The sequence below is a fragment of the Panthera pardus genome, unplaced genomic scaffold (genome assembly GCF_024362965.1).
Source record: "Panthera pardus isolate Hobbes unplaced genomic scaffold, ASM2436296v1 HiC_scaffold_12, whole genome shotgun sequence".
In the NCBI taxonomy this organism is placed as follows: Eukaryota; Metazoa; Chordata; class Mammalia; order Carnivora; family Felidae; genus Panthera; species Panthera pardus.
The window spans coordinates 57,993,232-58,008,376 of NW_026526677.1; the positions used below are offsets into that span (position 1 = coordinate 57,993,232).

At 43.4% G+C, this 15,145-nt stretch overlaps 1 long non-coding RNA gene across 1 annotated transcript in view; it reads left to right on the forward strand.

Moving 5' to 3' along the window:
• The window catches only part of LOC128776183 (uncharacterized), a 67,009-nt gene that overhangs the window by 29,598 nt on the left and 22,266 nt on the right, over positions 1-15,145 (forward strand). The window lies entirely within an intron of this gene.

The following is a 15,145-nucleotide window of genomic DNA, read 5'->3' on the forward strand; positions in this document are numbered from 1 at the left end:
GAGATGAATGTTTTGTTGAGGAAAGTTTGGGATACAATGGGTGCTTATAGGAGGTACTTCTGAGGCAGACTGAGGAGACAGACCAAATAAGATATATTTCACTTCCTGAAACAAAGTGATCTAAATGGATATCTGAGAGATAACTAAGAGTTTGCCAAGATGATGCCTGAAAATTTGCCACAAGGCAAGACTAGTTTGTTTAAATGGTGGGTTCACATTGAGGAGTAGTGTAGAGAATACTGCATAATTAGGGGGGTGAAGGGTTCCCTCTGCTATTGGAATTTCCTTCCCGACAGTTAAGGATAAGACAACAGCAGTTGACTGGGACCTAGAGGTGACTGAATAGTAATATAGTAAAACTGACCTAGAGAAAGCATTGAATAGGTGACCCAGAGAGACAAAAGAATGGAAAAAGGGTGAGATTAAGGGATAGCTCATATTTCAGGTCATAAATGTTCAGAAAAACAAAAGGTGGTATATTGGGAAAAACAAAGGCTCCTGGGTGGCTCATTTGGTTGAACGTCTCTGACTCTTGATTTTGGCTCAGGTCATCATCTTGCAGTCGTGAGATCAAGCCCTGTGTTGGGTTCCATGCTGAGTGTGGAGGCTGCTTGGGATTCTCTGTCTCTCCCTCTGCCCCTCTTTCTGGCTTGTGTATGCTCTCTCTCTCTCTTTCAAATTAATTAATTAAATAAATAAATATTTTATGTGAAAAGCAAGTGTCAGATGACATGGAGTCTGATCTTGGTTTGGCCATTAACTGCCTTGGTATATGGTGTTTGGTAAGAAATATCCCCTCTCTGAGATGATTTCTCCATCTCCAGCCTATGTGTGTTAGGCTACAGTTGACTTGAACAACACAGGTTTGAACAGCAAGGGTACAACTTATGTGCAGATTTTTTTCAGTAAATACAGTACAGTACTTCAAATGTAATTTTTCTTCCTTCCAATTTTCTTAATAATACATATTTTTGGGGGCGCCTGGGTGGCTCAGTCGGTTAAGCGTCTGACTTCAGCTCAGGTCATGATCTCACAGTTCGTGGGTTCAAGCCCCACATCGGGCTCTGTGCTGACAGCTCAGAGCCTGGAGCCTGTTTCAGATCCTGTGTCTCCCTCTCTCTCTGCCCCTCCCCCACTCGTGCTCTGTCTCAAAAATAAACATTAAAAAAATATATATATTTTTTTTCTGTAGCTTATTATAAGAATAGAGTATATAATATGTATAATGTACAAAAAATGTGTTAATTAATTGTTTATGTTATCAGTAAGGCTTCTGGTCAATAGTAGGCTTTCAGTAGTTAGAGATTTGGGGGGAGTCAAAGTTATACTCAGATCTTTGTGTAGAGAATGTCAGTGCCCCTAATTCCTGTGTTGTTCAAGGGTCAACTGTATTTGAAAAGAAACAAGAAAGGAATGCTACAGAACAGAAAGTGAAAGTGGTCTGTGTGGCTGAATAGTATTCCATTTCAGTAACATTGTCATTTGAGCCCCAACCTGACCAAAGCACAGAGGACTTTAGGATCTGATGTTGAGCAGGTGAACTGAGTAGGATCAGTTCTATAAAGGGAACTAAGCTTGCTCCTCTGATTATTTATTGAATGTTTGTGAGGAGAGTGGACTCTAACTTTTCACTTAGTTGCCTGTCTCCCTGCTCTTGTCACCCTTCTGGTCTCCTTCTTCTGTTGTAAGGAACTTGGAGAAGGTATATGAAAAAATAAGCCTAGAGGAGCAGAACCCAAACCAAAGCTAAGTGATTGCAAATGGTCACATTTCAGGTCTCAGGATGGGAATGATCTTTAGAAAACTGCAGTGGACATCTATTGTTTTGTCTGGCTGGCACCCACCTTCTCTTCTTGGAATGGTAGCCTCCCTTCTGCTTGAACACTGATTCCCCCACTCTAATCATGTGGTTCCCATAGGTGTGGAAATCATAGTACCCCTCACCCTTGGCACAGAGGCAATGTGTCACTCGAGCCAGGGCAAAGGGAGATTTTGCAAATTGGGATGAAGAGAAGGGGTTTATCCTTCTCAGAAAGTGTCCTTCTCAGATGGCAAAGCTGTGAGATGGAGTCAGGAGCTAGTGGTAGCCATGTCCTTTGCTGTACCCCTAAGGCTGACAAGAAAGGAAAGCAGAGGGCTGGGAGAGTAGGAGGGTAGGATGGGCAGAAGCAGGAGGAGAATGAGAATGCAGAGCACTTTGTGGCATTATTGTGCCTGTTTCCATTTGTCCTGAAAACCCAGTTACAACTTTCCCCTTGTACAAGGGAATAAATTTGCCTTTTGACATTTTTGGGTTTCTGTCCGCAGCAACCAAAAAAGTATTGCTTGACCCAGAAACTCTTGTTTTCTGTTGAAGGTGACTCCTTACTGTGTTGAGAGATAAGGCTACTCCTGGTCCTGGGCTCCTTATAGATCCAGCTTTCCTGAAACAGCCCCTTACTTATCCTGCTTAGTATTTTTACAATTTACCAGGTGGTAATTTCAAATTGCTTCTCACAATAATCCTCCATGGTGGAGAGGGTAGGGTTATCCCTGTTTTGCATTCAGGCTACCGGAGTGCAGTGACCTGCTGAAAGTCACATGGTATGTAAGAGGTAGAGCAAGGTCTTGAATCCAGGATGTGGCTAGTACGGTTTCTGTTATGCCACACTTTCTGTCCACTTGGGCAAGAGCACTGGACTGGCTCAGAATATGTTGCTCATTAGTTCAATAAATACCACTGAGAGGCACCTGGGTGGCTCAGTCAGTTGAGTGTCCAACTTCAGCTCAGGTCATGATCTTACAGGTCATGAGCTCAAGCCCCACATTGGGCTTACTGCTGTCAACCTGTCAGCACAGAGCCTGCTTCAGATCCTCTTTCCCCTCTCTTTGCCCCTCCCTTGTTTGCACTCTCCCCAGAATAAATAAATATAAGATAAATAAATACCATTGAGCCTGTGCTAGAGCCAAGCACCATTCTTAGGCCCAGGGTACAGTGTTGAACAAGACATAGTCTCTTCTCTCATGAAGCTGATAAAACAGTGTGAATATAGACCAGTAAACAGGTAATTAGAATAAAGTGTGGTAAATGTGAACATAGAGAGAGTACAGGGTCCTTCTGAAGCAGGTAAGAGTGGCATTAAACCTGATCTGAGTTAGTAAAAGCTCCACAGAAGGGTCACTGACAGCTTATATGGTTACCTGTTTGGGAATCAGAAAAAAAGGTGCCCTTTCCTCAAAATACTTAGCTGCCAACTGCCAGAAAATTGTAATAAAAATATATAAATCTGTAATAGCTATGCTGTAATTGGCATATGCTAAGTATGTGCAGTATGCAACCTGCACAACTGTGTGTGGCACCCTGCTTCCCAGAAGAAATAATGTTTAAGCTGAGATCTAAAGGGCAAAAGTGAGTTAGCAGACTCCCTACCTGTAGGCCCCAGCATGTCCTAGAATTGGGTCTGCTGCCAAACAGGCCATTATTTATTTAGGCTGCACGGCCCTCCTGTGGCTGCTCTTGTATCCTCGTGGACAATATACCCTTTCCCTTCACTTTAGCCTGGTCTCTCAGGGAACCTAGAGCACTCTCTCCCTGCAGGTCATACAATCTCCCTAGACCTGTTTATCTTGCTGGAGACTAGGTTAAGAGTTTGTGTTTCTGGACTGTAGCCCTCAGTGGTGCTTAATTCAAAAAGGAAGAAACCCCAAGAGAAAACCCGATCCTCTCCGGGAGGAGCTAGTCTGGAAGGTACTATATCTGAAGGCCTGCAGATTATGGAGCCTTCTCCTGATTGGCTGCTAATTATGCCATTCCCTTGCCTGCAATTTTTTGTTTTTTATTTTAAACTGTGGTACTTAGCTCAGTAGGAGAAATAAATGAAAAGGGCACAGGGAACCCTGTTGCTCTTAGAATCCTAAAATACTGGACCTGAAAGAAATCCCACACTATGCTTTCCTCTCCCAGCATTCTTATCTAGGTGAAAATAAACAGCAAATGCAGACTTAAAGGGGAGTAGAATGGCTTGTTTTTATAAGAGAAAACTGAAGGTTCAGTAAAGGACAGGGACAGTTCCATCTCCCTGGCTTTGGCAACATTGGGGGTTTGTGTATTGTTGAAATGTACGGGAATATTAGATCTTTTAGAGCCAGCTGACTGGAGAACTATTTTCCTTCCCAGATCATCTGCACCTCTATATAAAGATAGAACAGAGTCACATTTCGATGCCCTGGATGTCTCGATCATGAATTTAGCTCCACTTTAGAGATGTCACTGGTCCTCTTTCCTACACTCTACTGCCTGTCATAATGCTTGTTATGTTGTGCTGTTATAGTAATTATTATATCATATCATATCATATCATATCATATCATATCATATTATTCTTGGCTTCACTGGAAATTCTTTTCACTCTGTACCCCTTCTCTTTCATGCCTTTCTGCAGACTCTTCCAAGATTAATTTAGGGAAGTTGTTGGAATCTTAGACTGTTCAAATGGAAGAACATTAAAGAATGCCTGGCCTAGTTCTGCAGATTACAGCTAAGGAGCACAGGCCCAGAGGGGCATTGAATAACAAAGGTCAGCCAGGGAGTTAGAAACTGAGCCTAGATGTCAGCCCCAGTACTCTTTCCACCCCTGACACTATCTGTTTTGCCAGGTGATTAGTTTGGGATGAGTTTTGGCATGGTTCTGAAAAGCCCCCCCCCCCCCCCATCTTATCTTTCTAGCTATAATTTCCTCTTTCCCAGTTCTTTCCTCTTCCCTACCTTGTGTCTCTCAAATTTTGACTCTAATCCAGGAGCCACAACAGGTGTTGGGCCTGCTTCTCAGCAAATCCTGAATCTTGGCTGGCAGGGTCCAGAGGGTGGAGCATGCCCTTGTGCCACCTGGTAGGCTGCCAGATCAGTTTCAAGGTCTCTCTGGTAACCTCCAAGGCCAGTTCTACTAAAAGGCTCCTTTGTCCTTGGAGCATCCAGTCATTAGCATGAGGAAAGTCTTCAAAAGTCTCCTCTGAGCTCCCGAGGGGTGAGGGATATTTGATTGCTAACCTACCTTGAGCTCTGTACGGATTGTTCTCTTTTGCACTACGCTTGACACAGTATTAATATATAATAGAGGCTATTAATACATGCCTATTGTTGACAATAAAGGTAATAAAAACCCACCCAATTATTTGAAATCTTCCCAGATTCAGTCATTCCACTGGAGAGGGCAGGGGTATTACAGTGTTGAGTACAATATCTTGTATAGGTCCAATAAATATTTGTCATAAATATGTAAAATAGGCCTCAGTTTGAGCTTAAATTATGCCCATTTTTGAATTCACACAGGTGTGTGCATGTCCAGTGTGGCAGGCATAGGGAGTGCACTGCTCAGATTTCCCATACAGAGAGCCTCCTGGGAGGAGTGTAGTTAGTGGACAGCCTCTAGCTGTAGCATCTTTGGAATCTACCAGTGTTAATACACCGGTCATGCTTTCCCTGTCCTTCTCCCTGTCAGTGACAGGGCACTGCAGATGTGCTAGAGCCAAGCCTTTCCTGCCCAACGTGGGGTTCCTCTAATGGGCAGTCTGCCCTACAGCTTTCTCACAGCTGCATTATTTATGATGATGATGATGATGATGATGATGATGCTGCTCTTGGCCAATCTTCCTTCCTTCCTCCTCCATTCACCGGTGTCAGAACTGCATTGCAGTCTGAGGCTTTCCTCTTTCCTTTCCCCTTTATCTTTTACAAGGTGTTTCTCCCAGTAACTCTATTGCACTTTTTTATTTTATTTATTTTTTAATTTTTAAAGTTTATTTATTTTGAGAGAGAGAGGCAGAGAGAGCAAGGGGAGGACGGGGGGGGGGGGGGGAGAGAATCCCAAGCAGGCTCTGCACTGCCAATGCACAGCTTGATGCGGGGCTTGATCTCATGAACCGGGAGATCCTGACTTGAACGGAAGTCAAGAGTTGGACGCTTAACCGACTGAGCCACCCAGGCGCCCCTCTTGGACTGCTTACTCTGTCTTGCCATCTGCTTCCTGGAGGTCCCAAACAAGCGCTTCCAACCTAGTTGGGCCAACTCACCAAAGGTCTATTTTGCATGAGGGCTTTAGGTGTCTCCTGGGAGGGAACTTATCCTAAGGAAAGTGAGGATTATAGGCAATGTGGATCCAGTCACAGAATCTTCAAAATCAAAGAGGAGTCTAAGTTCAACATTAGGTTTATCACAGATTGGTTTCCTAGCCTCGATGCAGCCTTACCCCTACCATTGGCACATGCTTAGTAATTTGTGGAGGGGAATGGGGGTGAGGAGGAATCAGCAAAATATAGAAGAGATGCTTTAATAAAAGTCTGAGTCAAAGGGCATAAATAATACCTATTGGAAGCCCACGTGACAAAGTATAACATGATATGGGGAGAAAGGTGTTCTCTCCACTGCACAATCCATATAATAGGTTCTGGGCACTGGGGACCCCAGAAGGGTCAGTGTCACCTGGCATCCCAACAACACAGCATGTGAGAATCACTCTCTGAGTCTCCCAGGAATTAAGAGGAACATTTCTCAAGGAGCTAGTGTCCTTTGTTAAGAGGTAGAGGCAAGAGCTTGCAAAACTATATAAAAATGTGAATAACAGAGTATCAGAGCTGAAAGGAACTATAGAGATCATCTAGTGTGCTGATTCTCAAACTGTGTTTCATAGAGATTCTCAAAGGCCTGGGGAGAAGGAAGGAGTGTCACAGATGAAATACAAATGTGTGGTAGTTCAAAGAAGGGAGAAATTAATTTGACGCAAGAAGATTTTCAATAAAAATAAGAGGATGAGAAGATGAATTAACCATGTAGGTCAAATGGCTAATAATAAGTGGAGGGGCTAAGACAAGAAGCATGATTTCCTGGCTTCTTGGGTACCATCACGTGGGCCTTTAGCTGTTACTTTTAAAATGTGGTGGCTGTGAGTAAATTACTTATAATGGAAGGAATTTGGGGGTCATGTGTATGTTTTGTCTGTATATTCCTGCTCCTGGAGGAAGGGCAGAGTGGATGTGATGTCCCTTCGAACGCAGCTGGGTGACTCTAAACAAGTATGCTCTTCCTGGAGTCTGGTTTTCATTATTTTTATAACCTCAGGCTTACAAATCAGCCAGGGCAGAGATGCCGACAGAAAGGCCTAATGGAAGGAATATATTTGTTCCTAATTTAGACTAAGAACAACCACACCCCACAGATCAAAATCCATGGAAACTTCCACTGCTCTGCAGCACTGGTTGAACAGCATTTCCAAAAGAGTTCCAATATGCTCTTGAGAAAGGATTCCATATTGATACTTTGAGGGAATGTTCCATATTATATCCTTGTCTTGAAGATTCATGTTGCTCATAGAAAAGTCTCTGAAGAGCTCTGCAAAAGATATCTGTTTAGCCTTAGTCCAGTGTTTTTCAAACTTGCTTACAAATGGAAACTTTTATTCACGGAATATCTATTACCACACAGAACACACTTAGGAAATGCTGAGGTAAAGACTACTGACTGGGAACAGAGGAGGTCTGGGTTGTGGTCACATCTTTGCCACTAATTTGCATTTTTCATCATTTTTGGACTTCACTTTCTTCATCTGCAAAAGGAGAGGTTTGAAATCAATGATCTAGAGAGAAAAAAGGACTACCATTTATTGCACACTTACTCTGTGTCATGCACTGACATGCCATCAGGGTCCTGACTTTAGAAGGGCCCCATGCTTGACTTAATCAATGGTTACCATCTGCTGTCACCATCTTGATTCTTGACTCATCTTGATTCTTAGTAATATTTAAACAAGGAGCTCTGCGTTTTCATTTTGCACTGGGCCCCATACATTATGTAGCTGATCCTGTGCGTGTGTGTTTGTGTATCTAGAGAGAGAAAGAGAAAGGTTGTCTCTAATATTATTTCTCATCCTCACATCAGTCTAGTGAAAATATATGTGTACTATTATTTGTGATATACAAATACGGAAGCTGAGAATGAAAGAGGTCAAATAAATTACTCAAGGTCACATAGGGAGTGAATAGCCAGGATTCCAAGCTAGCCCACAGGGCTCTAAAGCTCTTGCTCTTCCCACTAGACCAGCTGCCAGTGCAAACATTCTATAATTCTAAGATTCTTTTGTTCTTCGAACTACTGGTAGATCTATCTCACTGTTCCAGTAACAGAAGCACTGCATTAATATCATTTGTTGTCTAAGTGACTATCTGGCTAAACAAATTAGGGAGTGATGGATTAGATGTCAGTGAAAACATGGCTAGATGGCAGGGAATGAGTGGCTGTAGAAGTCAGACAGACATGGAATCCATCAAACCTGGTTCTGCCATTTACTAGCCATGTGACCTAGGGTGACCCACTGTGCTCCTCTGTGTCAGTCTACCTCATAGGTCATTGTGAGGATTAAATGAAATAATGCATTGCTTAACACATGGTAATCTCTCAAAGGATTATTACTATCCTTTTATTAAACCTGACCACACTAGATTTGCTATTGTGATATCAGAGGACCAACTATTGGAACTCATTTAATTTATTCAATAACGAGTGCAAGAACATTAGATTTCTTTACTTTTTTCTAAATCAAATCAAGTCAAATTTTAATTTCTCTAATTCAAATCTAATTAAATTTAGCTTCACTCTCACCTACCAGGTTAGTGGGACATAAAATTTCAGAGCTTTTATGGGGATGCCAAAATCTCAGGGCTTCCCCAACCTAGAAAACCTGGGGAAGTGTCTTTAGCCCATCATAGTTGTAGCTCACTGTTCAGGGAGGTGTGTTGTAGTCTGATGTATCTGGCCCAATTGGTCAAGGCATCTACTCTTTCTAATCTAAACTTGGCCGCCAAGAGTTCCTGTATGACTCCCAAAGCCATGGCATCCTTATAGTTACCACTGCAAAAAATATTGGGAGAGAGCCAAGTGCAGGTCCCCACCACCCCTTCATCCTCTTGGCTTTGAGTCACCCTCCCAAATAATCCAGCTTTGTCCCTTCAAGAATATATATGTTGGAAAAGGACCTCTAAATGTTTTTCCCCTGAGGTAAAGAAAGCCTCCCAACCTACAAAGGACTAACTGTCCTTCCAAAAAGGGTACAGATGAAAATGTTCTATGTCTTTTTACTAAGCAGAAAAAAAAAAAAATTAATTGATTTAATTCATTCAATTACACCATATTCTCAAGCTTTTTCTTTTTTTTTTTTTTAAGTTAAAAACCATTTTTTAAATGTTTATTTTTGAGAGACAGAGAGAGACAGAGCATGAGCAGGGAAGGGGCAGGGAAAGAGGGAGACACAAAATCTGAAACAGGCTCCAGGCTCTGTGCTGTCAGCACAGAGCCCAACACGGAGCTTGAACCCACGAACCACGAGATCATGACCTGAGCTGAAGTGGGATTCTTAACCAACTGAGCCACCCAGGTGCCCCTCTTTTTCTTTTTTCTTTTTTTAAAAAATTGTTTATCTATTTATTTTGGGAGAGAGAGAGTGTGCGTGCACAAGCAGGGGAGGGGCAGAGAGAAAGGGAGAGAGAGAATCCCAAGTAGGCTCCATGTTGTCAGCACAGAGCCCAATGCAGAGCTCCATCTCGTGAATCATGATGTCATGACCTGAGTCGAAATCAAGAGTCGGACGCTTAACCTCCTGAGCCGCCCAGGCACCTCAAACTTTTTCGTCTTCTGTGAAGTCTCCTGTAACCTGTTTCTCCCTTGGCCACTATATTTCACATCTAAGCTTGCAGGTCTTATCTTTACTCTAAACTGGGGAAGTGGAGGAGGTAGGGAAAGGACAATACTAGAGAGAATATGTTGCTGATTCTCCCAATTTGTGGGTGAGAATTTTCCAAACCAACCATTTGGAATTCTACATTTCAGATCTTCTGAACCCCTTGAGAACAATGAGCAGTGGGTGGAAGAAACACAGGCTTTGGAAGCCTTGATTTATAGGAGTACGTTTATATGTAATGGAACAGAGGGCTTGGTAACGGTATTAGAACAGGCTAGGGCACTGATGTTCATGGATGAGGTAAAAGGACAGGAACTGTTCGGCCACTTAGTGCACATAGTGCACATAGTTATGCTGGGCATCTGCCAAGTGAAGGGCAAAATGAGAATTTTGCTTCTAACTTAGCAGCAGAGCTCTAGGCCTGTAGTGCTGGGCCCTCTAGTGGCTAGTTCTTATTCAATGACCATAAGGCTGTTTTCTCAAGTTCTCTAGTTCTTATTCAAAGAACTGATCACTGTCTCATCTTCTTTTTGGTTTTGTTAGAACCACTAACTGCCCCCATCTATATTCTGTCCTCTCATTCCTCTGTCATTTCTATCTCCAGGGAAAGATTCCCTTAGAACCAGACTGAGATAGTGGCATGCAGGTTTGGGGGGGGCAGGTACCTCAGTAAGTGAGGACACAGGAGTAGACAGAGGGAGAAGCTAACTCACACAGTGGTTGCAACTGAAGCCTCATCTGATCCTAACGAGGAGGTCTGGAGTTGAGGTGGCAACTGAATTGTCCCAAACTGATGCCACGGAACCAGAACTTTATATATCCCTGCATCAGTCTGTCATTGCTTGTGAGTCACCTCCAGGAGGGGTGGTGAAATAGTTATCTGTGGTCCAGGACAACACACAGAGATGCGGCTGGGAGCCGGGAGCAGATCACATTCCCAGCAGCTGGGTGATGCGAAAGATCTGGGCACCGAACCCTGAATCCACTTGTGGGAGTTTGCATTCACATTCATGGGCTTCCTGAGTACTTTGTTCCTCTCTTTTTGTCAGTTTCCCCTTGATGCAGGAAGGAAAAGTCCAGAAATGAAAATCAGGAGACAGATTCTAGCATACACTCCTGCTACATGACCTTAAGTACGTCACCTAAATTATCCCAGCCTAAGGGCTAGCAAGAGAGCTCAACAACAATGCTTCACCACTAAAGTTTTTTTTTTTAATGTTTATTTATTTTTGAGAGAGTGTGCCCGTGTGCTCGTGCGAGAGGGTGTGGGGGAGGGGCAGAGAGAGAATCCCAAGCAGGCTCTGCACTGTCAGAGCCTGATGCAGGGCTCGAACCCACAAACCGGGAGACCATACCCTGAGCCCAAATCAAGAGTCAGACACTCAGCTGACTGAGTCACCCAGATGCCCTGCTTCACCATTGAAATTTTACAAAGTGCTCTCATATTCACTTTCAATTGAAACCACTGAACAAAATTCTCTAAACCAAATTAGATAATGGAGAGAGAAATAGTTTGAAAGATTGGTAGTACATATACATGTGAGAGGTTATGTAGCACAATACTCATAATAATGTTAATCCATTCTAATATTTATTAAGCATCTACTTTGTGCCAGGCTTTATCCTAGTTGATGGGGCATAGAGATACATTAGACATGGTCCCTGTCTGCACCTTTGCATTGTTTCTTGGAGGGAAAAAGACGTGCCGAAAGAGTACAACGTGGTAAAAATGATCACAGAATCATAAACTGGGCAGTAAGATGGGTGAAAGTAGCCTCAGTCTATGTTAGGGAGGGGCAGAGGTGGATTCAAAGTAAAACTTCATAGAAATAGAATGTTTTTATAGGTAGAAAACCTGAAGTGGTGAGCTAATCTTTGCCCCCATGAAGGCAGGGACCATGCCTACCTTATTTGTTGCTGTTCTCTTAGTACCAAACACTTTACCTACAACTAAGTACCTAATAAATATTTGTTGAATGAATGAATACATAATAAACCAAAAGCAGAACTGTCAGCCTGCAGTTGTCCCACAGAGCTCTTTTCAGATGTACTTAAATAATCCCATCCTGTCTCTGACTAAGGGAGATGCAGCAATGATTCACATTAGATGCTTTCTTGACATTAACTACTTCTAATCTCCCAGCAGATTCTGTGGCTGGTGTCTCTGTTCCCCTTGTCCCCAGTGTTTGGAGTCAATGTTGTAGAGACTCAGGGACCCTCACCCGAGAGCCGTCCCAGTTGGCTTATTATTCCCATAGAATCATGACAATGTCCTCTCTTCTCTTTGAGGCATCTTGACTGAGGATGGAAGAAGCTGGGCAGGGATGAGATTGTGATTGCTCTACTTGATCCCTGAAGGGGAACAGAGAGGCCAGCCACAGTCTGCTGGGAGATTAGAAGGGTTTACATTCAAGAAAGGATCTAATGTGACTCTCAAAGGAACCAGCTATGGTGGGGATGATGCGGTTTGAGGTGTTGGAGTTAGAGCCAATGGCCAAGAAAGAATTCTTGAGACATCTTTGGTACAAAAAGGTGGTTTTATTAAAGCATGGGGACAGGACCCCTGGGCAGAAAGAGCTGCACTGGGGTTGTGATGGGTGACTGATTATATACTTTCAAGTTGGGAGAGGGTTTTAGGGATAGCGTAAGCCTCTAAGGAATTTTGGAAACAAGGTTTCCAGGACCTTGAAGGGCTAGCTGCTGTTAAGAAGAGATCATTTGTTATTGTTTAGTAAAAACTCAGTCATGAGACCCTTCACATGTATATCAGGGGGCTGTAAGCTTGGAGTATGATTGCCAACATATATCTTGTGGGGTAGAGATAAAGGAAGTTTCCAAAGCAATTTTTATTTACTTATTTATTTTTAATTAAAAAATTTTTTTAATGTTTATTTATTTTTGAGACAGAGAGAGAGAGAGAGAGAGAGACAGAGCATGAGTGGAGGAGGGGCAGAGAGAGAGGCAGACACAGAATCCAAAGCAGGCTCCAGGCTCTGAGCTGTCAGCACAGAGTCCGACGAGGGGCTCGAGCTCAAAAACCATAAGTTCATGACCTGAGCTGAAGCCGGACGCTTAACCGACTGAGCCACCCAGGCGCCCCTCCAAAGCAATTTTTATATGTTTAAGTAGACTTACAGGATCCTGGAGCTTGGGATAATGTTAAGATTGCCTTTGCCCTTAGCAAAGTGTCATCATCGAGGCAGCTGAGCTCCTAGAGGAAAGTCACTCTGCCTGTCCCAAGGACTTGTCAATGGGCTGTTAAGTTGTCAGGAAATTTAATTTTTTTTTTCTTCTGCCATTGTTTCCCACATCAGAAACAACATGGGCTTTGAATGCAGGCAAGTCAGTGTTAAAATCTAGACAGCCTCACGCATTAAGTGAATGTTAAAGAAGCTATTTCACCTCTGAGCTTCTGTTTCCTCATCTATTAAATGAGGATTTAAAAAAGTTAAGAGATTTTGAGAAGGTGAAATAGGTAACATGCAAATTCTCAGCACAGTGCTTAGCAGAGACTGGCTGCACATCAAAAACTAGTTTTTCTTCACTTTTTCCTGGTCACTAATTTCTGACTCTCCTGCTCCCCAGGAGCTCATTCTCTGTCAGTGTTTAACCACTGCCACGGATGGGTCCTCTGATTTCATCTAGGCAGATCATATTCTTGGTTTCTTAGGGCACCTGAAACAGGATTCTTTTCCCTACACAAGGCTGGCTGAAAGCCTTGCTTTGTCTATTTCCCTTATGCTTAAACCAATATCTTGGATATTACCATTACAAAGAGAGATGAGACAAGATTCACCAATACCAGGGGAAAAAATGAGTAAAAGTCACACTGCCAGGACAGGCTTAGTTATACCCACAAGGCTCCAACCCCCACACCCCCCAAAAAACATGACCAAATCAGAGTAACAGCACTTCTTTCTTCTTGACAAGGCTGTACATTTTTCTTTCATGGCCAGTCCTGGGGGAAAGAGTGAGGAGGGTAGGGTGAAGACCACTAGCTGTCCACCGAAATCCATTCTTCCCTTCCACAGTAATAGAGATTTGATTAGGACATCGCTGCCCAGGCAGGAACCTCATTTGCCTACTTGCCTTGGAGCCAGTTGTGGTCATGTTACTAAGCTCTTGTCAAGTGCCCCTCCGAGATTAAGTACCCCCTCTAGCAGCCATCACCTGTCTCCAGAGAATTGCCCTCCGTTGATGAGATCCTCCTTACAACCTTCCTCTTGTCCCCCCCTCCCAACCAGGGTGGTCCACAACCAATGACTGACTATATGGGGGCATAAAGAGCCATCCCCCTTGCCTCAAGGGGGTGTAATCCTGCTGTGTGGTTTGTGCCCCTGCCATGTAGAACAGTTCCCTGAGGATTAGGCCAGGGACATGACATGAGAACACATTTTGGTTCTTTCCCTTTCCTATCTACTTCCCTCTCTCCCTTGAAGGTTTTTCCTGAAAAGTGCCCCATCAATAAATGCCTGTCTCAAATTCTGTTTCTAGGGAACCCAACCTCAACCTATCAGTGTCAGTGCCCTGCTACCATTTTCCCAGATCACTTTCCCATTCATTTCAAGGGACAATTCAGATCCACACCCTGGGTTGGATGTACCATGGTGCCAAAGTTGGATTGAATGTGGTACAGCAGTTAGATGAAGAACTAGTGGGCTCTACTGAAGTAATTATAAGGAATACCTACTAATAAGCGTTGTTATATGGGTATTACAAGCTGAATGAGTTAATGTATATACAATGTTTAGACCACTACCTGACATATAATAAATGCTCTTAAGTGTTAGAGCAGGGGTTTCCTTGATCTTTTTTACTTATGTATTCCAAGAGTGCCTAGATGAGTGCTTGGCACGTAGTGGGCCCTCAATAAATGTCTGGCGAATGAGGGATTGTTGAAGTTTTGCTTTGAGGGCTCAAGGTGATGTTCTGGGATCTGGCCAGCAGAGGGCAGAACCGGTGCCGATAAAAAATCCTATGCGCTGAGAGGGTATTGCCACTTAACTCGCAAACATTTGGGGTGGGGTAGAGCTGGAGGGTGGAGAGGGTAGTAACGAGGTATATAGAGCCCTTACTTTGTGAATTCAGGCAAATAAGTAGTTCTAGGCTCAGGAGCTGCCCTGGTGCTCAGGAGTTGCCCCGGTGCTACTCAGGAGTAGCTCTTCTTTTGAACTTGTGACTGACTGCTCCATGCTCCCTTCAACAAATCCTCTTTCCTGTTAATGCTAATATACACCGGGTTTCTGCAACTTGCAAGCAAAAGAATTTATATTATTTTATTATTTAATCCTGTAAGCATAAGGACTCTGTGAAGGAGAGCCACTACCATGGTTAGGGACACTGAAGTCCCAGAGTTGCCACACTGGATCTGCTTCCTGCCCAATTTCCCAGCCAACCACTCTCTTTAGGCGTGTGGTTTCACCACATTTCTACCCTCAAGC